At 47.5% G+C, this 24,359-nt stretch overlaps 24 non-coding genes across 24 annotated transcripts; all 24 read right to left on the bottom strand.

Annotated features, from left to right (window-relative positions):
- Positions 1-619: 619 nt before the first annotated feature.
- On the bottom strand, positions 620-692 carry TRNAV-CAC (transfer RNA valine (anticodon CAC)). Its single transcript has one exon. It is a non-coding gene; the product is annotated as a tRNA-Val (tRNA).
- Positions 693-1,112: 420 nt separating this feature from the next.
- Positions 1,113-1,184, bottom strand: TRNAP-UGG (transfer RNA proline (anticodon UGG)). Its single transcript has one exon. It is a non-coding gene; the product is annotated as a tRNA-Pro (tRNA).
- A 1,319-nt stretch (positions 1,185-2,503) lies between these two features.
- TRNAV-CAC (transfer RNA valine (anticodon CAC)) lies at positions 2,504-2,576 on the bottom strand. The gene has a single exon. It is a non-coding gene; the product is annotated as a tRNA-Val (tRNA).
- Positions 2,577-2,996: 420 nt separating this feature from the next.
- TRNAP-UGG (transfer RNA proline (anticodon UGG)) lies at positions 2,997-3,068 on the bottom strand. Its single transcript has one exon. It is a non-coding gene; the product is annotated as a tRNA-Pro (tRNA).
- A 1,315-nt stretch (positions 3,069-4,383) lies between these two features.
- Positions 4,384-4,456, bottom strand: TRNAV-CAC (transfer RNA valine (anticodon CAC)). Its single transcript has one exon. It is a non-coding gene; the product is annotated as a tRNA-Val (tRNA).
- Positions 4,457-4,876: 420 nt separating this feature from the next.
- On the bottom strand, positions 4,877-4,948 carry TRNAP-UGG (transfer RNA proline (anticodon UGG)). Its single transcript has one exon. It is a non-coding gene; the product is annotated as a tRNA-Pro (tRNA).
- Positions 4,949-6,263: 1,315 nt separating this feature from the next.
- Positions 6,264-6,336, bottom strand: TRNAV-CAC (transfer RNA valine (anticodon CAC)). Its single transcript has one exon. It is a non-coding gene; the product is annotated as a tRNA-Val (tRNA).
- A 420-nt stretch (positions 6,337-6,756) lies between these two features.
- Positions 6,757-6,828, bottom strand: TRNAR-UCG (transfer RNA arginine (anticodon UCG)). The gene has a single exon. It is a non-coding gene; the product is annotated as a tRNA-Arg (tRNA).
- Positions 6,829-8,143: 1,315 nt separating this feature from the next.
- TRNAV-CAC (transfer RNA valine (anticodon CAC)) lies at positions 8,144-8,216 on the bottom strand. The gene has a single exon. It is a non-coding gene; the product is annotated as a tRNA-Val (tRNA).
- Positions 8,217-8,636: 420 nt separating this feature from the next.
- On the bottom strand, positions 8,637-8,708 carry TRNAP-UGG (transfer RNA proline (anticodon UGG)). The gene has a single exon. It is a non-coding gene; the product is annotated as a tRNA-Pro (tRNA).
- A 1,315-nt stretch (positions 8,709-10,023) lies between these two features.
- TRNAV-CAC (transfer RNA valine (anticodon CAC)) lies at positions 10,024-10,096 on the bottom strand. The gene has a single exon. It is a non-coding gene; the product is annotated as a tRNA-Val (tRNA).
- Positions 10,097-10,516: 420 nt separating this feature from the next.
- On the bottom strand, positions 10,517-10,588 carry TRNAP-UGG (transfer RNA proline (anticodon UGG)). The gene has a single exon. It is a non-coding gene; the product is annotated as a tRNA-Pro (tRNA).
- A 1,315-nt stretch (positions 10,589-11,903) lies between these two features.
- Positions 11,904-11,976, bottom strand: TRNAV-CAC (transfer RNA valine (anticodon CAC)). Its single transcript has one exon. It is a non-coding gene; the product is annotated as a tRNA-Val (tRNA).
- Positions 11,977-12,396: 420 nt separating this feature from the next.
- TRNAP-UGG (transfer RNA proline (anticodon UGG)) lies at positions 12,397-12,468 on the bottom strand. Its single transcript has one exon. It is a non-coding gene; the product is annotated as a tRNA-Pro (tRNA).
- A 1,323-nt stretch (positions 12,469-13,791) lies between these two features.
- On the bottom strand, positions 13,792-13,864 carry TRNAV-CAC (transfer RNA valine (anticodon CAC)). The gene has a single exon. It is a non-coding gene; the product is annotated as a tRNA-Val (tRNA).
- A 420-nt stretch (positions 13,865-14,284) lies between these two features.
- Positions 14,285-14,356, bottom strand: TRNAP-UGG (transfer RNA proline (anticodon UGG)). The gene has a single exon. It is a non-coding gene; the product is annotated as a tRNA-Pro (tRNA).
- A 1,808-nt stretch (positions 14,357-16,164) lies between these two features.
- Positions 16,165-16,236, bottom strand: TRNAP-UGG (transfer RNA proline (anticodon UGG)). The gene has a single exon. It is a non-coding gene; the product is annotated as a tRNA-Pro (tRNA).
- Positions 16,237-17,551: 1,315 nt separating this feature from the next.
- On the bottom strand, positions 17,552-17,624 carry TRNAV-CAC (transfer RNA valine (anticodon CAC)). The gene has a single exon. It is a non-coding gene; the product is annotated as a tRNA-Val (tRNA).
- Positions 17,625-18,044: 420 nt separating this feature from the next.
- TRNAP-UGG (transfer RNA proline (anticodon UGG)) lies at positions 18,045-18,116 on the bottom strand. The gene has a single exon. It is a non-coding gene; the product is annotated as a tRNA-Pro (tRNA).
- A 1,315-nt stretch (positions 18,117-19,431) lies between these two features.
- TRNAV-CAC (transfer RNA valine (anticodon CAC)) lies at positions 19,432-19,504 on the bottom strand. The gene has a single exon. It is a non-coding gene; the product is annotated as a tRNA-Val (tRNA).
- Positions 19,505-19,923: 419 nt separating this feature from the next.
- On the bottom strand, positions 19,924-19,995 carry TRNAP-UGG (transfer RNA proline (anticodon UGG)). Its single transcript has one exon. It is a non-coding gene; the product is annotated as a tRNA-Pro (tRNA).
- A 1,315-nt stretch (positions 19,996-21,310) lies between these two features.
- On the bottom strand, positions 21,311-21,383 carry TRNAV-CAC (transfer RNA valine (anticodon CAC)). The gene has a single exon. It is a non-coding gene; the product is annotated as a tRNA-Val (tRNA).
- Positions 21,384-21,803: 420 nt separating this feature from the next.
- On the bottom strand, positions 21,804-21,875 carry TRNAP-UGG (transfer RNA proline (anticodon UGG)). The gene has a single exon. It is a non-coding gene; the product is annotated as a tRNA-Pro (tRNA).
- A 1,811-nt stretch (positions 21,876-23,686) lies between these two features.
- TRNAP-UGG (transfer RNA proline (anticodon UGG)) lies at positions 23,687-23,758 on the bottom strand. The gene has a single exon. It is a non-coding gene; the product is annotated as a tRNA-Pro (tRNA).
- Positions 23,759-24,359: the final 601 nt, after the last annotated feature.

The following is a 24,359-nucleotide window of genomic DNA, read 5'->3' as shown; positions in this document are numbered from 1 at the left end:
TACTTGAGCGCCATGGCCGTTATTATATTTTGGCTGCTCCAAGCAATCTCTGTCCAGCCGATGCAAATTTCCAGCTCAAATTTTCCCAGCACTCAAAAAGTCCCTCCTCCCGCCAGCTCTGCTTTCAGGAAGTTCAGCAGAAGCAGTCCAACTTCTGTTCCCACTTCAGAGGAAAAGCTTTCTCGGGCCAGAGAAAGCCAGGGAATCACTGTACCGGCAAGTGCATTTCTTACAACTGGTAATCCCTCAGAACACAGAAATGAAGAAGCTGTATATGAAAATGTATTATTTCTTTGGTACACTAACCTATGTAACTAATATGGACCATTTCAGAGGACGGAGCGGACCCAACTGTGATCCCAGAGACCCAAATACCCAGCAGTAGGGAAAATAAATCCTCTCTGTGCTCTGCAACATTACATACACAAAATGCAAGCGCGTGCATTTTTTTATTGGCCCCATATACAGAATACATGTGAGGATGCTTGCCTTCCCAGTGTATTTCTCAAGCTCTTGAGAGCATATGCTATTTCCATGGGAACGCAAATAAGTTCATACTTTACATTTGTGTGTGACAAAAGGGGAAAAAAACTATTTTGTGTAAAATGCCAGCAGAGAGTGTTTCTGCCCGGTCTCGAACCGGGGACCTTTCGCGTGTGAGGCGAACGTGATAACCACTACACTACAGAAACAGCTGCTTGCTCACCTTTGTAGGGACTGGGAGAACAGGTGCAAAGGGCAGTGCAAGTGGACCTGCTTAAAGACTAATCAAATGCCTTGCGCCTGAAGCTCACACAATCCAGCCTAAAACATACGTCCTATCAAGCATGCGCACATATACAAGTATGCCAGCTGAGGGCCTATGCAGCGTACAGAGGGAAGGACATATTTCCACTTTGAGATCGGACGGCCAAAACTCACAAGCAAATCAAGGAATGTTACTGAGAGCTAACAGAGAACACAAAGTGCTTGTCGCAAGGACATGGCACGCAAAGAGGTTCAGGAAGTGAATTGTTCATCGACTACTGCTTACCGAGAAAACCAGAGAGTCTGTCCAATGAAAATAACATTGAAAAAACAAAAAAAAGGAGCTCAAGTTAACCACCTTGATTGGGCTCGTCCGGGATTTGAACCCGGGACCTCTCGCACCCAAAGCGAGTATCATACCCCTAGACCAACGAGCCACGGTCCTTTGAGCATTTGACGGAATTGTCCTCAGCGTTTGCACCCCCCTTAGGATTCGAGGCCAAGAATGCCTATTCCTGAAGTTTGTTCCTGCCGCTGAAAGCCTTGTCGGTGTATGAGCCAAATGAATGCCCCAGTCGTCACGCTCTGACTGTCTTCACAGGTCTCCTCCTCATCCCGAAGGTTGGTGGCCCATTGACATCAGGGTGGAAGGTGCTTGCGATACACTGTTCCTTCCTTCCTTCCTTCCTTCCTTCCTTTATTCCTCTTATGCTGTTTATGTAATAAGAGGGGACGATACACAGAAGAGAGAAAGTGGCCCAACACACTAGACTAGCAGTCTTCTGATCAATCTGCAGCTGGCAAGGTGGGGGAGAGCCTTTATTTTGCACCTGCTGGGATCTGCATTGGCAGAAGCTCTGAGGGCTGGGCCTTTCCTTTTGCCTGTAAAAACAAAAAGCAGCCCTCCTCCCTCCAGCCCTGAGAGCATGGGCGTGACACTGGAAAAAGCAGCATCTCCCCTTTGGTAAAGATGACCATTGCACAGCTGCTCACTCAGAGCTCGATCGTGCTCGATCAGGCGAGATATATTTAGGTCACCAGCAAAGTCTGTTCTCTTTTCTTGCGTAGGGTGAGCATTCACAGAGCCCAGCTTCGTTGACAAGAGTGCAAAAGGTGTATACTAAAAGCTTTCTGCTTTACTTGAGCGCCATGGCCGTTATTATATTTTGGCTGCTCCAAGCAATCTCTGTCCAGCCGATGCAAATTTCCAGCTCAAATTTTCCCAGCACTCAAAAAGTCCCTCCTCCCGCCAGCTCTGCTTTCAGGAAGTTCAGCAGAAGCAGTCCAACTTCTGTTCCCACTTCAGAGGAAAAGCTTTCTCGGGCCAGAGAAAGCCAGGGAATCACTGTACCGGCAAGTGCATTTCTTACAACTGGTAATCCCTCAGAACACAGAAATGAAGAAGCTGTATATGAAAATGTATTATTTCTTTGGTACACTAACCTATGTAACTAATATGGACCATTTCAGAGGACGGAGCGGACCCAACTGTGATCCCAGAGACCCAAATACCCAGCAGTAGGGAAAATAAATCCTCTCTGTGCTCTGCAACATTACATACACAAAATGCAAGCGCGTGCATTTTTTTATTGGCCCCATATACAGAATACATGTGAGGATGCTTGCCTTCCCAGTGTATTTCTCAAGCTCTTGAGAGCATATGCTATTTCCATGGGAACGCAAATAAGTTCATACTTTACATTTGTGTGTGACAAAAGGGGAAAAAAACTATTTTGTGTAAAATGCCAGCAGAGAGTGTTTCTGCCCGGTCTCGAACCGGGGACCTTTCGCGTGTGAGGCGAACGTGATAACCACTACACTACAGAAACAGCTGCTTGCTCACCTTTCTAGGGACTGGGAGAACAGGTGCAAAGGGCAGTGCAAGTGGACCTGCTTAAAGACTAATCAAATGCCTTGCGCCTGAAGCTCACACAATCCAGCCTAAAACATACGTCCTATCAAGCATGCGCACATATACAAGTATGCCAGCTGAGGGCCTATGCAGCGTACAGAGGGAAGGACATATTTCCACTTTGAGATCGGACGGCCAAAACTCACAAGCAAATCAAGGAATGTTACTGAGAGCTAACAGAGAACACAAAGTGCTTGTCGCAAGGACATGGCACGCAAAGAGGTTCAGGAAGTGAATTGTTCATCGACTACTGCTTACCGAGAAAACCAGAGAGTCTGTCCAATGAAAATAACATTGAAAAAACAAAAAAAAGGAGCTCAAGTTAACCACCTTGATTGGGCTCGTCCGGGATTTGAACCCGGGACCTCTCGCACCCAAAGCGAGAATCATACCCCTAGACCAACGAGCCACGGTCCTTTGAGCATTTGACGGAATTGTCCTCAGCGTTTGCACCCCCCTTAGGATTCGAGGCCAAGAATGCCTATTCCTGAAGTTTGTTCCTGCCGCTGAAAGCCTTGTCGGTGTATGAGCCAAATGAATGCCCCAGTCGGCACGCTCTGACTGTCTTCACAGGTCTCCTCCTCATCCCGAAGGTTGGTGGCCCATTGACATCAGGGTGGAAGGTGCTTGCGATACACTGTTCCTTCCTTCCTTCCTTCCTTCCTTTATTCCTCTTATGCTGTTTATGTAATAAGAGGGGACGATACACAGAAGAGAGAAAGTGGCCCAACACACTAGACTAGCAGTCTTCTGATCAATCTGCAGCTGGCAAGGTGGGGGAGAGCCTTTATTTTGCACCTGCTGGGATCTGCATTGGCAGAAGCTCTGAGGGCTGGGCCTTTCCTTTTGCCTGTAAAAACAAAAAGCAGCCCTCCTCCCTCCAGCCCTGAGAGCATGGGCGTGACACTGGAAAAAGCAGCATCTCCCCTTTGGTAAAGATGACCATTGCACAGCTGCTCACTCAGAGCTCGATCGTGCTCGATCAGGCGAGATATATTTAGGTCACCAGCAAAGTCTGTTCTCTTTTCTTGCGTAGGGTGAGCATTCACAGAGCCCAGCTTCGTTGACAAGAGTGCAAAAGGTGTATACTAAAAGCTTTCTGCTTTACTTGAGCGCCATGGCCGTTATTATATTTTGGCTGCTCCAAGCAATCTCTGTCCAGCCGATGCAAATTTCCAGCTCAAATTTTCCCAGCACTCAAAAAGTCCCTCCTCCCGCCAGCTCTGCTTTCAGGAAGTTCAGCAGAAGCAGTCCAACTTCTGTTCCCACTTCAGAGGAAAAGCTTTCTCGGGCCAGAGAAAGCCAGGGAATCACTGTACCGGCAAGTGCATTTCTTACAACTGGTAATCCCTCAGAACACAGAAATGAAGAAGCTGTATATGAAAATGTATTATTTCTTTGGTACACTAACCTATGTAACTAATATGGACCATTTCAGAGGACGGAGCGGACCCAAGTGTGATCCCAGAGACCCAAATACCCAGCAGTAGGGAAAATAAATCCTCTCTGTGCTCTGCAACATTACATACACAAAATGCAAGCGCGTGCATTTTTTTATTGGCCCCATATACAGAATACATGTGAGGATGCTTGCCTTCCCAGTGTATTTCTCAAGCTCTTGAGAGCATATGCTATTTCCATGAGAACGCAAATAAGTTCATACTTTACATTTGTGTGTGACAAAAGGGGAAAAAAACTATTTTGTGTAAAATGCCAGCAGAGAGTGTTTCTGCCCGGTCTCGAACCGGGGACCTTTCGCGTGTGAGGCGAACGTGATAACCACTACACTACAGAAACAGCTGCTTGCTCACCTTTGTAGGGACTGGGAGAACAGGTGCAAAGGGCAGTGCAAGTGGACCTGCTTAAAGACTAATCAAATGCCTTGCGCCTGAAGCTCACACAATCCAGCCTAAAACATACGTCCTATCAAGCATGCGCACATATACAAGTATGCCAGCTGAGGGCCTATGCAGCGTACAGAGGGAAGGACATATTTCCACTTTGAGATCGGACGGCCAAAACTCACAAGCAAATCAAGGAATGTTACTGAGAGCTAACAGAGAACACAAAGTGCTTGTCGCAAGGACATGGCACGCAAAGAGGTTCAGGAAGTGAATTGTTCATCGACTACTGCTTACCGAGAAAACCAGAGAGTCTGTCCAATGAAAATAACATTGAAAAAACAAAAAAAAGGAGCTCAAGTTAACCACCTTGATTGGGCTCGTCCGGGATTTGAACCCGGGACCTCTCGCACCCAAAGCGAGAATCATACCCCTAGACCAACGAGCCACGGTCCTTTGAGCATTTGACGGAATTGTCCTCAGCGTTTGCACCCCCCTTAGGATTCGAGGCCAAGAATGCCTATTCCTGAAGTTTGTTCCTGCCGCTGAAAGCCTTGTCGGTGTATGAGCCAAATGAATGCCCCAGTCGGCACGCTCTGACTGTCTTCACAGGTCTCCTCCTCATCCCGAAGGTTGGTGGCCCATTGACATCAGGGTGGAAGGTGCTTGCGATACACTGTTCCTTCCTTCCTTCCTTCCTTCCTTTATTCCTCTTATGCTGTTTATGTAATAAGAGGGGACGATACACAGAAGAGAGAAAGTGGCCCAACACACTAGACTAGCAGTCTTCTGATCAATCTGCAGCTGGCAAGGTGGGGGAGAGCCTTTATTTTGCACCTGCTGGGATCTGCATTGGCAGAAGCTCTGAGGGCTGGGCCTTTCCTTTTGCCTGTAAAAACAAAAAGCAGCCCTCCTCCCTCCAGCCCTGAGAGCATGGGCGTGACACTGGAAAAAGCAGCATCTCCCCTTTGGTAAAGATGACCATTGCACAGCTGCTCACTCAGAGCTCGATCGTGCTCGATCAGGCGAGATATATTTAGGTCACCAGCAAAGTCTGTTCTCTTTTCTTGCGTAGGGTGAGCATTCACAGAGCCCAGCTTCGTTGACAAGAGTGCAAAAGGTGTATACTAAAAGCTTTCTGCTTTACTTGAGCGCCATGGCCGTTATTATATTTTGGCTGCTCCAAGCAATCTCTGTCCAGCCGATGCAAATTTCCAACTCAAATTTTCCCAGCACTCAAAAAGTCCCTCCTCCCGCCAGCTCTGCTTTCAGGAAGTTCAGCAGAAGCAGTCCAACTTCTGTTCCCACTTCAGAGGAAAAGCTTTCTCGGGCCAGAGAAAGCCAGGGAATCACTGTACCGGCAAGTGCATTTCTTACAACTGGTAATCCCTCAGAACACAGAAATGAAGAAGCTGTATATGAAAATGTATTATTTCTTTGGTACACTAACCTATGTAACTAATATGGACCATTTCAGAGGACGGAGCGGACCCAACTGTGATCCCAGAGACCCAAATACCCAGCAGTAGGGAAAATAAATCCTCTCTGTGCTCTGCAACATTACATACACAAAATGCAAGCGCGTGCATTTTTTTATTGGCCCCATATACAGAATACATGTGAGGATGCTTGCCTTCCCAGTGTATTTCTCAAGCTCTTGAGAGCATATGCTATTTCCATGGGAACGCAAATAAGTTCATACTTTACATTTGTGTGTGACAAAAGGGGAAAAAAACTATTTTGTGTAAAATGCCAGCAGAGAGTGTTTCTGCCCGGTCTCGAACCGGGGACCTTTCGCGTGTGAGGCGAACGTGATAACCACTACACTACAGAAACAGCTGCTTGCTCACCTTTGTAGGGACTGGGAGAACAGGTGCAAAGGGCAGTGCAAGTGGACCTGCTTAAAGACTAATCAAATGCCTTGCGCCTGAAGCTCACACAATCCAGCCTAAAACATACGTCCTATCAAGCATGCGCACATATACAAGTATGCCAGCTGAGGGCCTATGCAGCGTACAGAGGGAAGGACATATTTCCACTTTGAGATCGGACGGCCAAAACTCACAAGCAAATCAAGGAATGTTACTGAGAGCTAACAGAGAACACAAAGTGCTTGTCGCAAGGACATGGCAGGCAAAGAGGTTCAGGAAGTGAATTGTTCATCGACTACTGCTTACCGAGAAAACCAGAGAGTCTGTCCAATGAAAATAACATTGAAAAAACAAAAAAAAGGAGCTCAAGTTAACCACCTTGATTGGGCTCGTCCGGGATTTGAACCCGGGACCTCTCGCACCGAAAGCGAGAATCATACCCCTAGACCAACGAGCCACGGTCCTTTGAGCATTTGACGGAATTGTCCTCAGCGTTTGCACCCCCCTTAGGATTCGAGGCCAAGAATGCCTATTCCTGAAGTTTGTTCCTGCCGCTGAAAGCCTTGTCGGTGTATGAGCCAAATGAATGCCCCAGTCGGCACGCTCTGACTGTCTTCACAGGTCTCCTCCTCATCCCGAAGGTTGGTGGCCCATTGACATCAGGGTGGAAGGTGCTTGCGATACACTGTTCCTTCCTTCCTTCCTTCCTTCCTTTATTCCTCTTATGCTGTTTATGTAATAAGAGGGGACGATACACAGAAGAGAGAAAGTGGCCCAACACACTAGACTAGCAGTCTTCTGATCAATCTGCAGCTGGCAAGGTGGGGGAGAGCCTTTATTTTGCACCTGCTGGGATCTGCATTGGCAGAAGCTCTGAGGGCTGGGCCTTTCCTTTTGCCTGTAAAAACAAAAAGCAGCCCTCCTCCCTCCAGCCCTGAGAGCATGGGCGTGACACTGGAAAAAGCAGCATCTCCCCTTTGGTAAAGATGACCATTGCACAGCTGCTCACTCAGAGCTCGATCGTGCTCGATCAGGCGAGATATATTTAGGTCACCAGCAAAGTCTGTTCTCTTTTCTTGCGTAGGGTGAGCATTCACAGAGCCCAGCTTCGTTGACAAGAGTGCAAAAGGTGTATACTAAAAGCTTTCTGCTTTACTTGAGCGCCATGGCCGTTATTATATTTTGGCTGCTCCAAGCAATCTCTGTCCAGCCGATGCAAATTTCCAGCTCAAATTTTCCCAGCACTCAAAAAGTCCCTCCTCCCGCCAGCTCTGCTTTCAGGAAGTTCAGCAGAAGCAGTCCAACTTCTGTTCCCACTTCAGAGGAAAAGCTTTCTCGGGCCAGAGAAAGCCAGGGAATCACTGTACCGGCAAGTGCATTTCTTACAACTGGTAATCCCTCAGAACACAGAAATGAAGAAGCTGTATATGAAAATGTATTATTTCTTTGGTACACTAACCTATGTAACTAATATGGACCATTTCAGAGGACGGAGCGGACCCAACTGTGATCCCAGAGACCCAAATACCCAGCAGTAGGGAAAATAAATCCTCTCTGTGCTCTGCAACATTACATACACAAAATGCAAGCGCGTGCATTTTTTTATTGGCCCCATATACAGAATACATGTGAGGATGCTTGCCTTCCCAGTGTATTTCTCAAGCTTTTGAGAGCATATGCTATTTCCATGGGAACGCAAATAAGTTCATACTTTACATTTGTGTGTGACAAAAGGGGAAAAAAACTATTTTGTGTAAAATGCCAGCAGAGAGTGTTTCTGCCCGGTCTCGAACCGGGGACCTTTCGCGTGTGAGGCGAACGTGATAACCACTACACTACAGAAACAGCTGCTTGCTCACCTTTCTAGGGACTGGGAGAACAGGTGCAAAGGGCAGTGCAAGTGGACCTGCTTAAAGACTAATCAAATGCCTTGCGCCTGAAGCTCACACAATCCAGCCTAAAACATACGTCCTATCAAGCATGCGCACATATACAAGTATGCCAGCTGAGGGCCTATGCAGCGTACAGAGGGAAGGACATATTTCCACTTTGAGATCGGACGGCCAAAACTCACAAGCAAATCAAGGAATGTTACTGAGAGCTAACAGAGAACACAAAGTGCTTGTCGCAAGGACATGGCACGCAAAGAGGTTCAGGAAGTGAATTGTTCATCGACTACTGCTTACCGAGAAAACCAGAGAGTCTGTCCAATGAAAATAACATTGAAAAAACAAAAAAAAGGAGCTCAAGTTAACCACCTTGATTGGGCTCGTCCGGGATTTGAACCCGGGACCTCTCGCACCCAAAGCGAGAATCATACCCCTAGACCAACGAGCCACGGTCCTTTGAGCATTTGACGGAATTGTCCTCAGCGTTTGCACCCCCCTTAGGATTCGAGGCCAAGAATGCCTATTCCTGAAGTTTGTTCCTGCCGCTGAAAGCCTTGTCGGTGTATGAGCCAAATGAATGCCCCAGTCGGCACGCTCTGACTGTCTTCACAGGTCTCCTCCTCATCCCGAAGGTTGGTGGCCCATTGACATCAGGGTGGAAGGTGCTTGCGATACACTGTTCCTTCCTTCCTTCCTTCCTTCCTTTATTCCTCTTATGCTGTTTATGTAATAAGAGGGGACGATACACAGAAGAGAGAAAGTGGCCCAACACACTAGACTAGCAGTCTTCTGATCAATCTGCAGCTGGCAAGGTGGGGGAGAGCCTTTATTTTGCACCTGCTGGGATCTGCATTGGCAGAAGCTCTGAGGGCTGGGCCTTTCCTTTTGCCTGTAAAAACAAAAAGCAGCCCTCCTCCCTCCAGCCCTGAGAGCATGGGCGTGACACTGGAAAAAGCAGCATCTCCCCTTTGGTAAAGATGACCATTGCACAGCTGCTCACTCAGAGCTCGATCGTGCTCGATCAGGCGAGATATATTTAGGTCACCAGCAAAGTCTGTTCTCTTTTCTTGCGTAGGGTGAGCATTCACAGAGCCCAGCTTCGTTGACAAGAGTGCAAAAGGTGTATACTAAAAGCTTTCTGCTTTACTTGAGCGCCATGGCCGTTATTATATTTTGGCTGCTCCAAGCAATCTCTGTCCAGCCGATGCAAATTTCCAGCTCAAATTTTCCCAGCACTCAAAAAGTCCCTCCTCCCGCCAGCTCTGCTTTCAGGAAGTTCAGCAGAAGCAGTCCAACTTCTGTTCCCACTTCAGAGGAAAAGCTTTCTCGGGCCAGAGAAAGCCAGGGAATCACTGTACCGGCAAGTGCATTTCTTACAACTGGTAATCCCTCAGAACACAGAAATGAAGAAGCTGTATATGAAAATGTATTATTTCTTTGGTACACTAACCTATGTAACTAATATGGACCATTTCAGAGGACGGAGCGGACCCAACTGTGATCCCAGAGACCCAAATACCCAGCAGTAGGGAAAATAAATCCTCTCTGTGCTCTGCAACATTACATACACAAAATGCAAGCGCGTGCATTTTTTTATTGGCCCCATATACAGAATACATGTGAGGATGCTTGCCTTCCCAGTGTATTTCTCAAGCTCTTGAGAGCATATGCTATTTCCATGGGAACGCAAATAAGTTCATACTTTACATTTGTGTGTGACAAAAGGGGAAAAAAACTATTTTGTGTAAAATGCCAGCAGAGAGTGTTTCTGCCCGGTCTCGAACCGGGGACCTTTCGCGTGTGAGGCGAACGTGATAACCACTACACTACAGAAACAGCTGCTTGCTCACCTTTGTAGGGACTGGGAGAACAGGTGCAAAGGGCAGTGCAAGTGGACCTGCTTAAAGACTAATCAAATGCCTTGCGCCTGAAGCTCACACAATCCAGCCTAAAACATACGTCCTATCAAGCATGCGCACATATACAAGTATGCCAGCTGAGGGCCTATGCAGCGTACAGAGGGAAGGACATATTTCCACTTTGAGATCGGACGGCCAAAACTCACAAGCAAATCAAGGAATGTTACTGAGAGCTAACAGAGAACACAAAGTGCTTGTCGCAAGGACATGGCACGCAAAGAGGTTCAGGAAGTGAATTGTTCATCGACTACTGCTTACCGAGAAAACCAGAGAGTCTGTCCAATGAAAATAACATTGAAAAAACAAAAAAAAGGAGCTCAAGTTAACCACCTTGATTGGGCTTGTCCGGGATTTGAACCCGGGACCTCTCGCACCCAAAGCGAGAATCATACCCCTAGACCAACGAGCCACGGTCCTTTGAGCATTTGACGGAATTGTCCTCAGTGTTTGCACCCCCCTTAGGATTCGAGGCCAAGAATGCCTATTCCTGAAGTTTGTTCCTGCCGCTGAAAGCCTTGTCGGTGTATGAGCCAAATGAATGCCCCAGTCGGCACGCTCTGACTGTCTTCACAGGTCTCCTCCTCATCCCGAAGGTTGGTGGCCCATTGACATCAGGGTGGAAGGTGCTTGCGATACACTGTTCCTTCCTTCCTTCCTTCCTTCCTTTATTCCTCTTATGCTGTTTATGTAATAAGAGGGGACGATACACAGAAGAGAGAAAGTGGCCCAACACACTAGACTAGCAGTCTTCTGATCAATCTGCAGCTGGCAAGGTGGGGGAGAGCCTTTATTTTGCACCTGCTGGGATCTGCATTGGCAGAAGCTCTGAGGGCTGGGCCTTTCCTTTTGCCTGTAAAAACAAAAAGCAGCCCTCCTCCCTCCAGCCCTGAGAGCATGGGCGTGACACTGGAAAAAGCAGCATCTCCCCTTTGGTAAAGATGACCATTGCACAGCTGCTCACTCAGAGCTCGATCGTGCTCGATCAGGCGAGATATATTTAGGTCACCAGCAAAGTCTATTCTCTTTTCTTGCGTAGGGTGAGCATTCACAGAGCCCAGCTTCGTTGACAAGAGTGCAAAAGGTGTATACTAAAAGCTTTCTGCTTTACTTGAGCGCCATGGCCGTTATTATATTTTGGCTGCTCCAAGCAATCTCTGTCCAGCCGATGCAAATTTCCAGCTCAAATTTTCCCAGCACTCAAAAAGTCCCTCCTCCCGCCAGCTCTGCTTTCAGGAAGTTCAGCAGAAGCAGTCCAACTTCTGTTCCCACTTCAGAGGAAAAGCTTTCTCGGGCCAGAGAAAGCCAGGGAATCACTGTACCGGCAAGTGCATTTCTTACAACTGGTAATCCCTCAGAACACAGAAATGAAGAAGCTGTATATGAAAATGTATTATTTCTTTGGTACACTAACCTATGTAACTAATATGGACCATTTCAGAGGACGGAGCGGACCCAACTGTGATCCCAGAGACCCAAATACCCAGCAGTAGGGAAAATAAATCCTCTCTGTGCTCTGCAACATTACATACACAAAATGCAAGCGCGTGCATTTTTTTATTGGCCCCATATACAGAATACATGTGAGGATGCTTGCCTTCCCAGTGTATTTCTCAAGCTCTTGAGAGCATATGCTATTTCCATGGGAACGCAAATAAGTTCATACTTTACATTTGTGTGTGACAAAAGGGGAAAAAAACTATTTTGTGTAAAATGCCAGCAGAGAGTGTTTCTGCCCGGTCTCGAACCGGGGACCTTTCGCGTGTGAGGCGAATGTGATAACCACTACACTACAGAAACAGCTGCTTGCTCACCTTTGTAGGGACTGGGAGAACAGGTGCAAAGGGCAGTGCAAGTGGACCTGCTTAAAGACTAATCAAATGCCTTGCGCCTGAAGCTCACACAATCCAGCCTAAAACATACGTCCTATCAAGCATGCGCACATATACAAGTATGCCAGCTGAGGGCCTATGCAGCGTACAGAGGGAAGGACATATTTCCACTTTGAGATCGGACGGCCAAAACTCACAAGCAAATCAAGGAATGTTACTGAGAGCTAACAGAGAACACAAAGTGCTTGTCGCAAGGACATGGCACGCAAAGAGGTTCAGGAAGTGAATTGTTCATCGACTACTGCTTACCGAGAAAACCAGAGAGTCTGTCCAATGAAAATAACATTGAAAAAACAAAAAAAAGGAGCTCAAGTTAACCACCTTGATTGGGCTCGTCCGGGATTTGAACCCGGGACCTCTCGCACCCAAAGCGAGAATCATACCCCTAGACCAACGAGCCACGGTCCTTTGAGCATTTGACGGAATTGTCCTCAGCGTTTGCACCCCCCTTAGGATTCGAGGCCAAGAATGCCTATTCCTGAAGTTTGTTCCTGCCGCTGAAAGCCTTGTCGGTGCATGAGCCAAATGAATGCCCCAGTCGGCACGCTCTGACTGTCTTCACAGGTCTCCTCCTCATCCCGAAGGTTGGTGGACCATTGACATCAGGGTGGAAGGTGCTTGCGATACACTGTTCCTTCCTTCCTTCCTTCCTTCCTTCCTTCCTTTATTCCTCTTATGCTGTTTATGTAATAAGAGGGGACGATACACAGAAGAGAGAAAGTGGCCCAACACACTAGACTAGCAGTCTTCTGATCAATCTGCAGCTGGCAAGGTGGGGGAGAGCCTTTATTTTGCACCTGCTGGGATCTGCATTGGCAGAAGCTCTGAGGGCTGGGCCTTTCCTTTTGCCTGTAAAAACAAAAAGCAGCCCTCCTCCCTCCAGCCCTGAGAGCATGGGCGTGACACTGGAAAAAGCAGCATCTCCCCTTTGGTAAAGATGACCATTGCACAGCTGCTCACTCAGAGCTCGATCGTGCTCGATCAGGCGAGATATATTTAGGTCACCAGCAAAGTCTGTTCTCTTTTCTTGCGTAGGGTGAGCATTCACAGAGCCCAGCTCCGTTGACAAGAGTGCAAAAGGTGTATACTAAAAGCTTTCTGCTTTACTTGAGCGCCATGGCCGTTATTATATTTTGGCTGATCCAAGCAATCTCTGTCCAGCCGATGCAAATTTCCAGCTCAAATTTTCCCAGCACTCAAAAAGTCCCTACTCCCGCCAGCTCTGCTTTCAGGAAGTTCAGCAGAAGCAGTCCAACTTCTGTTCCCACTTCAGAGGAAAAGCTTTCTCGGGCCAGAGAAAGCCAGGGAATCACTGTACCGGCAAGTGCATTTCTTACAACTGGTAATCCCTCAGAACACAGAAATGAAGAAGCTGTATATGAAAATGTATTATTTCTTTGGTACACTAACCTATGTAACTAATATGGACCATTTCAGAGGACGGAGCGGACCCAACTGTGATCCCAGAGACCCAAATACCCAGCAGTAGGGAAAATAAATCCTCTCTGTGCTCTGCAACATTACATACACAAAATGCAAGCGCGTGCATTTTTTTATTGGCCCCATATACAGAATACATGTGAGGATGCTTGCCTTCCCAGTGTATTTCTCAAGCTCTTGAGAGCATATGCTATTTCCATGAGAACGCAAATAAGTTCATACTTTACATTTGTGTGTGACAAAAGGGGAAAAAAACTATTTTGTGTAAAATGCCAGCAGAGAGTGTTTCTGCCCGGTCTCGAACCGGGGACCTTTCGCGTGTGAGGCGAACGTGATAACCACTACACTACAGAAACAGCTGCTTGCTCACCTTTGTAGGGACTGGGAGAACAGGTGCAAAGGGCAGTGCAAGTGGACCTGCTTAAAGACTAATCAAATGCCTTGCGCCTGAAGCTCACACAATCCAGCCTAAAACATACGTCCTATCAAGCATGCGCACATATACAAGTATGCCAGCTGAGGGCCTATGCAGCGTACAGAGGGAAGGACATATTTCCACTTTGAGATCGGACGGCCAAAACTCACAAGCAAATCAAGGAATGTTACTGAGAGCTAACAGAGAACACAAAGTGCTTGTCGCAAGGACATGGCACGCAAAGAGGTTCAGGAAGTGAATTGTTCATCGACTACTGCTTACCGAGAAAACCAGAGAGTCTGTCCAATGAAAATAACATTGAAAAAACAAAAAAAAGGAGCTCAAGTTAACCACCTGGATTGGGCTCGTCCGGGATTTGAACCCGGGACCTCTCGCACCCAAAGCGAGAATCATACCCCTAGACCAACGAGCCACGGTCCTTTGAGCATTTGACGGAATTGTCCTCAGCGTTTGCACCCCCCTTAGGATTCGAGGCCAAGAATGCCTATTCCTGAAGTTTGTTCCTGCCGCTGAAAGCCTTGTCGGTGTATGAGCCAAATGAATGCCCCAGTCGGCACGCTCTGACTGTCTTCACAGGTCTCCTCCTCATCCCGAAGGTTGGTGGCCCATTGACATCAGGGTGGAAGGTGCTTGCGATACACTGTTCCTTCCTTCCTTCCTTCATTCCTTTATTCCTCTTATGCTGTTTATGTAATAAGAGGGGACGATACACAGAAGAGAGAAAGTGGCCCAACACACTAGACTAGCAGTCTTCTGATCAATCTGCAGCTGGCAAGGTGGGGGAGAGCCTTTATTTTGCACCTGCTGGGATCTGCATTGGCAGAAGCTCTGAGGGCTGGGCCTTTCCTTTTGCCTGTAAAAACAAAAAGCAGCCCTCCTCCCTCCAGCCCTGAGAGCATGGGCGTGACACTGGAAAAAGCAGCATCTCCCCTTTGGTAAAGATGACCATTGCACAGCTGCTCACTCAGAGCTCGATCGTGCTCGATCAGGCGAGATATATTTAGGTCACCAGCAAAGTCTGTTCTCTTTTCTTGCGTAGGGTGAGCATTCACAGAGCCCAGCTTCGTTGACAAGAGTGCAAAAGGTGTATACTAAAAGCTTTCTGCTTTACTTGAGCGCCATGGCCGTTATTATATTTTGGCTGCTCCAAGCAATCTCTGTCCAGCCGATGCAAATTTCCAGCTCAAATTTTCCCAGCACTCAAAAAGTCCCTCCTCCCGCCAGCTCTGCTTTCAGGAAGTTCAGCAGAAGCAGTCCAACTTCTGTTCCCACTTCAGAGGAAAAGCTTTCTCGGGCCAGAGAAAGCCAGGGAATCACTGTACCGGCAAGTGCATTTCTTACAACTGGTAATCCCTCAGAACACAGAAATGAAGAAGCTGTATATGAAAATGTATTATTTCTTTGGTACACTAACCTATGTAACTAATATGGACCATTTCAGAGGACGGAGCGGACCCAACTGTGATCCCAGAGACCCAAATACCCAGCAGTAGGGAAAATAAATCCTCTCTGTGCTCTGCAACATTACATACACAAAATGCAGGCGCGTGCATTTTTTTATTGGCCCCATATACAGAATACATGTGAGGATGCTTGCCTTCCCAGTGTATTTCTCAAGCTCTTGAGAGCATATGCTATTTCCATGGGAACGCAAATAAGTTCATACTTTACATTTGTGTGTGACAAAAGGGGAAAAAAACTATTTTGTGTAAAATGCCAGCAGAGAGTGTTTCTGCCCGGTCTCGAACCGGGGACCTTTCCCGTGTGAGGCGAACGTGATAACCACTACACTACAGAAACAGCTGCATGCTCACCTTTGTAGGGACTGGGAGAACAGGTGCAAAGGGCAGTGCAAGTGGACCTGCTTAAAGACTAATCAAATGCCTTGCGCCTGAAGCTCACACAATCCAGCCTAAAACATACGTCCTATCAAGCATGCGCACATATACAAGTATGCCAGCTGAGGGCCTATGCAGCGTACAGAGGGAAGGACATATTTCCACTTTGAGATCGGACGGCCAAAACTCACAAGCAAATCAAGGAATGTTACTGAGAGCTAACAGAGAACACAAAGTGCTTGTCGCAAGGACATGGCACGCAAAGAGGTTCAGGAAGTGAATTGTTCATCGACTACTGCTTACCGAGAAAACCAGAGAGTCTGTCCAATGAAAATAACATTGAAAAAACAAAAAAAAGGAGCTCAAGTTAACCACCTTGATTGGGCTCGTCCGGGATTTGAACCCGGGACCTCTCACACCCAAAGCGAGAATCATACCCCTAGACCAACGAGCCACGGTCCTTTGAGCATTTGACGGAATTGTCCTCAGCGTTTGCACCCCCCTTAGGATTCGAGGCCAAGAATGCCTATTCCTGAAGTTTGTTCCTGCCGCTGAAAGCCTTGTCGGTGTATGAGCCAAATGAATGCCCCAGTCGGCACGCTCTGACTGTCTTCACAGGTCTCCTCCTCATCCCGAAGGTTGGTGGCCCATTGACATCAGGGTGGAAGGTGCTTGCGATACACTGTTCCTTCCTTCCTTCCTTCCTTCCTTTATTCCTCTTATGCTGTTTATGTAATAAGAGGGGACGATACACAGAAGAGAGAAAGTGGCCCAACACACTAGACTAGCAGTCTTCTGATCAATCTGCAGCTGGCAAGGTGGGGGAGAGCCTTTATTTTGCACCTGCTGGGATCTGCATTGGCAGAAGCTCTGAGGGCTGGGCCTTTCCTTTTGCCTGTAAAAACAAAAAGCAGCCCTCCTCCCTCCAGCCCTGAGAGCATGGGCGTGACACTGGAAAAAGCAGCATCTCCCCTTTGGTAAAGATGACCATTGCACAGCTGCTCACTCAGAGCTCGATCGTGCTCGATCAGGCGAGATATATTTAGGTCACCAGCAAAGTCTGTTCTCTTTTCTTGCGTAGGGTGAGCATTCACAGAGCCCAGCTTCGTTGACAAGAGTGCAAAAGGTGTATACTAAAAGCTTTCTGCTTTACTTGAGCGCCATGGCCGTTATTATATTTTGGCTGCTCCAAGCAATCTCTGTCCAGCCGATGCAAATTTCCAGCTCAAATTTTCCCAGCACTCAAAAAGTCCCTCCTCCCGCCAGCTCTGCTTTCAGGAAGTTCAGCAGAAGCAGTCCAACTTCTGTTCCCACTTCAGAGGAAAAGCTTTCTCGGGCCAGAGAAAGCCAGGGAATCACTGTACCGGCAAGTGCATTTCTTACAACTGGTAATCCCTCAGAACACAGAAATGAAGAAGCTGTATATGAAAATGTATTATTTCTTTGGTACACTAACCTATGTAACTAATATGGACCATTTCAGAGGACGGAGCGGACCCAACTGTGATCCCAGAGACCCAAATACCCAGCAGTAGGGAAAATAAATCCTCTCTGTGCTCTGCAACATTACATACACAAAATGCAAGCGCGTGCATTTTTTTATTGGCCCCATATACAGAATACATGTGAGGATGCTTGCCTTCCCAGTGTATTTCTCAAGCTCTTGAGAGCATATGCTATTTCCATGAGAACGCAAATAAGTTCATACTTTACATTTGTGTGTGACAAAAGGGGAAAAAAACTATTTTGTGTAAAATGCCAGCAGAGAGTGTTTCTGCCCGGTCTCGAACCGGGGACCTTTCGCGTGTGAGGCGAACGTGATAACCACTACACTACAGAAACAGCTGCTTGCTCACCTTTGTAGGGACTGGGAGAACAGGTGCAAAGGGCAGTGCAAGTGGACCTGCTTAAAGACTAATCAAATGCCTTGCGCCTGAAGCTCACACAATCCAGCCTAAAACATACGTCCTATCAAGCATGCGCACATATACAAGTATGCCAGCTGAGGGCCTATGCAGCGTACAGAGGGAAGGACATATTTCCACTTTGAGATCGGACGGCCAAAACTCACAAGCAAATCAAGGAATGTTACTGAGAGCTAACAGAGAACACAAAGTGCTTGTCGCAAGGACATGGCACGCAAAGAGGTTCAGGAAGTGAATTGTTCATCGACTACTGCTTACCGAGAAAACCAGAGAGTCTGTCCAATGAAAATAACATTGAAAAAACAAAAAAAAGGAGCTCAAGTTAACCACCTTGATTGGGCTCGTCCGGGATTTGAACCCGGGACCTCTCGCACCCAAAGCGAGAATCATACCCCTAGACCAACGAGCCACGGTCCTTTGAGCATTTGACGGAATTGTCCTCAGCGTTTGCACCCCCCTTAGGATTCGAGGCCAAGAATGCCTATTCCTGAAGTTTGTTCCTGCCGCTGAAAGCCTTGTCGGTGTATGAGCCAAATGAATGCCCCAGTCGGCACGCTCTGACTGTCTTCACAGGTCTCCTCCTCATCCCGAAGGTTGGTGGCCCATTGACATCAGGGTGGAAGGTGCTTGCGATACACTGTTCCTTCCTTCCTTCCTTCCTTCCTTTATTCCTCTTATGCTGTTTATGTAATAAGAGGGGACGATACACAGAAGAGAGAAAGTGGCCCAACACACTAGACTAGCAGTCTTCTGATCAATCTGCAGCTGGCAAGGTGGGGGAGAGCCTTTATTTTGCACCTGCTGGGATCTGCATTGGCAGAAGCTCTGAGGGCTGGGCCTTTCCTTTTGCCTGTAAAAACAAAAAGCAGCCCTCCTCCCTCCAGCCCTGAGAGCATGGGCGTGACACTGGAAAAAGCAGCATCTCCCCTTTGGTAAAGATGACCATTGCACAGCTGCTCACTCAGAGCTCGATCGTGCTCGATCAGGCGAGATATATTTAGGTCACCAGCAAAGTCTGTTCTCTTTTCTTGCGTAGGGTGAGCATTCACAGAGCCCAGCTTCGTTGACAAGAGTGCAAAAGGTGTATACTAAAAGCTTTCTGCTTTACTTGAGCGCCATGGCCGTTATTATATTTTGGCTGCTCCAAGCAATCTCTGTCCAGCCGATGCAAATTTCCAGCTCAAATTTTCCCAGCACTCAAAAAGTCCCTCCTCCCGCCAGCTCTGCTTTCAGGAAGTTCAGCAGAAGCAGTCCAACTTCTGTTCCCACTTCAGAGAAAAAGCTTTCTCGGGCCAGAGAAAGCCAGGGAATCACTGTACCGGCAAGTGCATTTCTTACAACTGGTAATCCCTCAGAACACAGAAATGAAGAAGCTGTATATGAAAATGTATTATTTCTTTGGTACACTAACCTATGTAACTAATATGGACCATTTCAGAGGACGGAGCGGACCCAACTGTGATCCCAGAGACCCAAATACCCAGCAGTAGGGAAAATAAATCCTCTCTGTGCTCTGCAACATTACATACACAAAATGCAAGCGCGTGCATTTTTTTATTGGCCCCATATACAGAATACATGTGAGGATGCTTGCCTTCCCAGTGTATTTCTCAAGCTCTTGAGAGCATATGCTATTTCCATGAGAACGCAAATAAGTTCATACTTTACATTTGTGTGTGACAAAAGGGGAACAAAACTATTTTGTGTAAAATGCCAGCAGAGAGTGTTTCTGCCCGGTCTCGAACCGGGGACCTTTCGCGTGTGAGGCGAACGTGATAACCACTACACTACAGAAACAGCTGCTTGCTCACCTTTGTAGGGACTGGGAGAACAGGTGCAAAGGGCAGTGCAAGTGGACCTGCTTAAAGACTAATCAAATGCCTTGCGCCTGAAGCTCACACAATCCAGCCTAAAACATACGTCCTATCAAGCATGCGCACATATACAAGTATGCCAGCTGAGGGCCTATGCAGCGTACAGAGGGAAGGACATATTTCCACTTTGAGATCGGACGGCCAAAACTCACAAGCAAATCAAGGAATGTTACTGAGAGCTAACAGAGAACACAAAGTGCTTGTCGCAAGGACATGGCACGCAAAGAGGTTCAGGAAGTGAATTGTTCATCGACTACTGCTTACCGAGAAAACCAGAGAGTCTGTCCAATGAAAATAACATTGAAAAAACAAAAAAAGGAGCTCAAGTTAACCACCTTGATTGGGCTCGTCCGGGATTTGAACCCGGGACCTCTCGCACCCAAAGCGAGAATCATACCCCTAGACCAACGAGCCACGGTCCTTTGAGCATTTGACGGAATTGTCCTCAGCGTTTGCACCCCCCTTAGGATTCGAGGCCAAGAATGCCTATTCCTGAAGTTTGTTCCTGCCGCTGAAAGCCTTGTCGGTGTATGAGCCAAATGAATGCCCCAGTCGGCACGCTCTGACTGTCTTCACAGGTCTCCTCCTCATCCCGAAGGTTGGTGGCCCATTGACATCAGGGTGGAAGGTGCTTGCGATACACTGTTCCTTCCTTCCTTCCTTCCTTCCTTTATTCCTCTTATGCTGTTTATGTAATAAGAGGGGACGATACACAGAAGAGAGAAAGTGGCCCAACACACTAGACTAGCAGTCTTCTGATCAATCTGCAGCTGGCAAGGTGGGGGAGAGCCTTTATTTTGCACCTGCTGGGATCTGCATTGGCAGAAGCTCTGAGGGCTGGGCCTTTCCTTTTGCCTGTAAAAACAAAAAGCAGCCCTCCTCCCTCCAGCCCTGAGAGCATGGGCGTGACACTGGAAAAAGCAGCATCTCCCCTTTGGTAAAGATGACCATTGCACAGCTGCTCACTCAGAGCTCGATCGTGCTCGATCAGGCGAGATATATTTAGGTCACCAGCAAAGTCTGTTCTCTTTTCTTGCGTAGGGTGAGCATTCACAGAGCCCAGCTTCGTTGACAAGAGTGCAAAAGGTGTATACTAAAAGCTTTCTGCTTTACTTGAGCGCCATGGCCGTTATTATATTTTGGCTGCTCCAAGCAATCTCTGTCCAGCCGATGCAAATTTCCAGCTCAAATTTTCCCAGCACTCAAAAAGTCCCTCCTCCCGCCAGCTCTGCTTTCAGGAAGTTCAGCAGAAGCAGTCCAACTTCTGTTCCCACTTCAGAGGAAAAGCTTTCTCGGGCCAGAGAAAGCCAGGGAATCACTGTACCGGCAAGTGCATTTCTTACAACTGGTAATCCCTCAGAACACAGAAATGAAGAAGCTGTATATGAAAATGTATTATTTCTTTGGTACACTAACCTATGTAACTAATATGGACCATTTCAGAGGACGGAGCGGACCCAACTGTGATCCCAGAGACCCAAATACCCAGCAGTAGGGAAAATAAATCCTCTCTGTGCTCTGCAACATTACATACACAAAATGCAAGCGCGTGCATTTTTTTATTGGCCCCATATACAGAATACATGTGAGGATGCTTGCCTTCCCAGTGTATTTCTCAAGCTCTTGAGAGCATATGCTATTTCCATGGGAACGCAAATAAGTTCATACTTTACATTTGTGTGTGACAAAAGGGGAAAAAAACTATTTTGTGTAAAATGCCAGCAGAGAGTGTTTCTGCCCGGTCTCGAACCGGGGACCTTTCGCGTGTGAGGCGAACGTGATAACCACTACACTACAGAAACAGCTGCTTGCTCACCTTTGTAGGGACTGGGAGAACAGGTGCAAAGGGCAGTGCAAGTGGACCTGCTTAAAGACTAATCAAATGCCTTGCGCCTGAAGCTCACACAATCCAGCCTAAAACATACGTCCTATCAAGCATGCGCACATATACAAGTATGCCAGCTGAGGGCCTATGCAGCGTACAGAGGGAAGGACATATTTCCACTTTGAGATCGGACGGCCAAAACTCACAAGCAAATCAAGGAATGTTACTGAGAGCTAACAGAGAACACAAAGTGCTTGTCGCAAGGACATGGCACGCAAAGAGGTTCAGGAAGTGAATTGTTCATCGACTACTGCTTACCGAGAAAACCAGAGAGTCTGTCCAATGAAAATAACATTGAAAAAACAAAAAAAAGGAGCTCAAGTTAACCACCTTGATTGGGCTCGTCCGGGATTTGAACCCGGGACCTCTCGCACCCAAAGCGAGAATCATACCCCTAGACCAACGAGCCACGGTCCTTTGAGCATTTGACGGAATTGTCCTCAGCGTTTGCACCCCCCTTAGGATTCGAGGCCAAGAATGCCTATTCCTGAAGTTTGTTCCTGCCGCTGAAAGCCTTGTCGGTGTATGAGCCAAATGAATGCCCCAGTCGGCACGCTCTGACTGTCTTCACAGGTCTCCTCCTCATCCCGAAGGTTGGTGGCCCATTGACATCAGGGTGGAAGGTGCTTGCGATACACTGTTCCTTCCTTCCTTCCTTCCTTCCTTCCTTTATTCCTCTTATGCTGTTTATGTAATAAGAGGTGACGATACACAGAAGAGAGAAAGTGGCCCAACACACTAGACTAGCAGTCTTCTGATCAATCTGCAGCTGGCAAGGTGGGGGAGAGCCTTTATTTTGCACCTGCTGGGATCTGCATTGGCAGAAGCTCTGAGGGCTGGGCCTTTCCTTTTGCCTGTAAAAACAAAAAGCAGCCCTCCTCCCTCCAGCCCTGAGAGCATGGGCGTGACACTGGAAAAAGCAGCATCTCCCCTTTGGTAAAGATGACCATTGCACAGCTGCTCACTCAGAGCTCGATCGTGCTCGATCAGGCGAGATATATTTAGGTCACCAGCAAAGTCTGTTCTCTTTTCTTGCGTAGGGTGAGCATTCACAAAGCCCAGCTTCGTTGACAAGAGTGCAAAAGGTGTATACTAAAAGCTTTCTGCTTTACTTGAGCGCCATGGCCGTTATTATATTTTGGCTGCTCCAAGCAATCTCTGTCCAGCCGATGCAAATTTCCAGCTCAAATTTTCCCAGCACTCAAAAAGTCCCTCCTCCCGCCAGCTCTGCTTTCAGGAAGTTCAGCAGAAGCAGTCCAACTTCTGTTCCCACTTCAGAGGAAAAGCTTTCTCGGGCCAGAGAAAGCCAGGGAATCACTGTACCGGCAAGTGCATTTCTTACAACTGGTAATCCCTCAGAACACAGAAATGAAGAAGCTGTATATGAAAATGTATTATTTCTTTGGTACACTAACCTATGTAACTAATATGGACCATTTCAGAGGACGGAGCGGACCCAACTGTGATCCCAGAGACCCAAATACCCAGCAGTAGGGAAAATAAATCCTCTCTGTGCTCTGCAACATTACATACACAAAATGCAAGCGCGTGCATTTTTTTATTGGCCCCATATACAGAATACATGTGAGGATGCTTGCCTTCCCAGTGTATTTCTCAAGCTCTTGAGAGCATATGCTATTTCCATGGGAACGCAAATAAGTTCATACTTTACATTTGTGTGTGACAAAAGGGGAAAAAAACTATTTTGTGTAAAATGCCAGCAGAGAGTGTTTCTGCCCGGTCTCGAACCGGGGACCTGTCGCGTGTGAGGCGAACGTGATAACCACTACACTACAGAAACAGCTGCTTGCTCACCTTTGTAGGGACTGGGAGAACAGGTGCAAAGGGCAGTGCAAGTGGACCTGCTTAAAGACTAATCAAATGCCTTGCGCCTGAAGCTCACACAATCCAGCCTAAAACATACGTCCTATCAAGCATGCGCACATATACAAGTATGCCAGCTGAGGGCCTATGCAGCGTACAGAGGGAAGGACATATTTCCACTTTGAGATCGGACGGCCAAAACTCACAAGCAAATCAAGGAATGTTACTGAGAGCTAACAGAGAACACAAAGTGCTTGTCGCAAGGACATGGCACGCAAAGAGGTTCAGGAAGTGAATTGTTCATCGACTACTGCTTACCGAGAAAACCAGAGAGTCTGTCCAATGAAAATAACATTGAAAAAACAAAAAAAGGAGCTCAAGTTAACCACCTTGATTGGGCTCGTCCGGGATTTGAACCCGGGACCTCTCGCACCCAAAGCGAGAATCATACCCCTAGACCAACGAGCCACGGTCCTTTGAGCATTTGACGGAATTGTCCTCAGCGTTTGCACCCCCCTTAGGATTCGAGGCCAAGAATGCCTATTCCTGAAGTTTGTTCCTGCCGCTGAAAGCCTTGTCGGTGTATGAGCCAAATGAATGCCCCAGTCGGCACGCTCTGACTGTCTTCACAGGTCTCCTCCTCATCCCGAAGGTTGGTGGCCCATTGACATCAGGGTGGAAGGTGCTTGCGATACACTGTTCCTTCCTTCCTTCCTTCCTTCCTTTATTCCTCTTATGCTGTTTATGTAATAAGAGGGGACGATACACAGAAGAGAGAAAGTGGCCCAACACACTAGACTAGCAGTCTTCTGATCAATCTGCAGCTGGCAAGGTGGGGGAGAGCCTTTATTTTGCACCTGCTGGGATCTGCATTGGCAGAAGCTCTGAGGGCTGGGCCTTTCCTTTTGCCTGTAAAAACAAAAAGCAGCCCTCCTCCCTCCAGCCCTGAGAGCATGGGCGTGACACTGGAAAAAGCAGCATCTCCCCTTTGGTAAAGATGACCATTGCACAGCTGCTCACTCAGAGCTCGATCGTGCTCGATCAGGCGAGATATATTTAGGTCACCAGC

The sequence above is a fragment of the Ambystoma mexicanum genome, chromosome 2q, assembly GCF_040938575.1.
Source record: "Ambystoma mexicanum isolate Mex_15411 chromosome 2q, UKY_AmexF1_1, whole genome shotgun sequence".
In the NCBI taxonomy this organism is placed as follows: domain Eukaryota; kingdom Metazoa; phylum Chordata; class Amphibia; order Caudata; family Ambystomatidae; genus Ambystoma; species Ambystoma mexicanum.
This window is presented reverse-complemented; position numbering and strand designations above follow the sequence as displayed.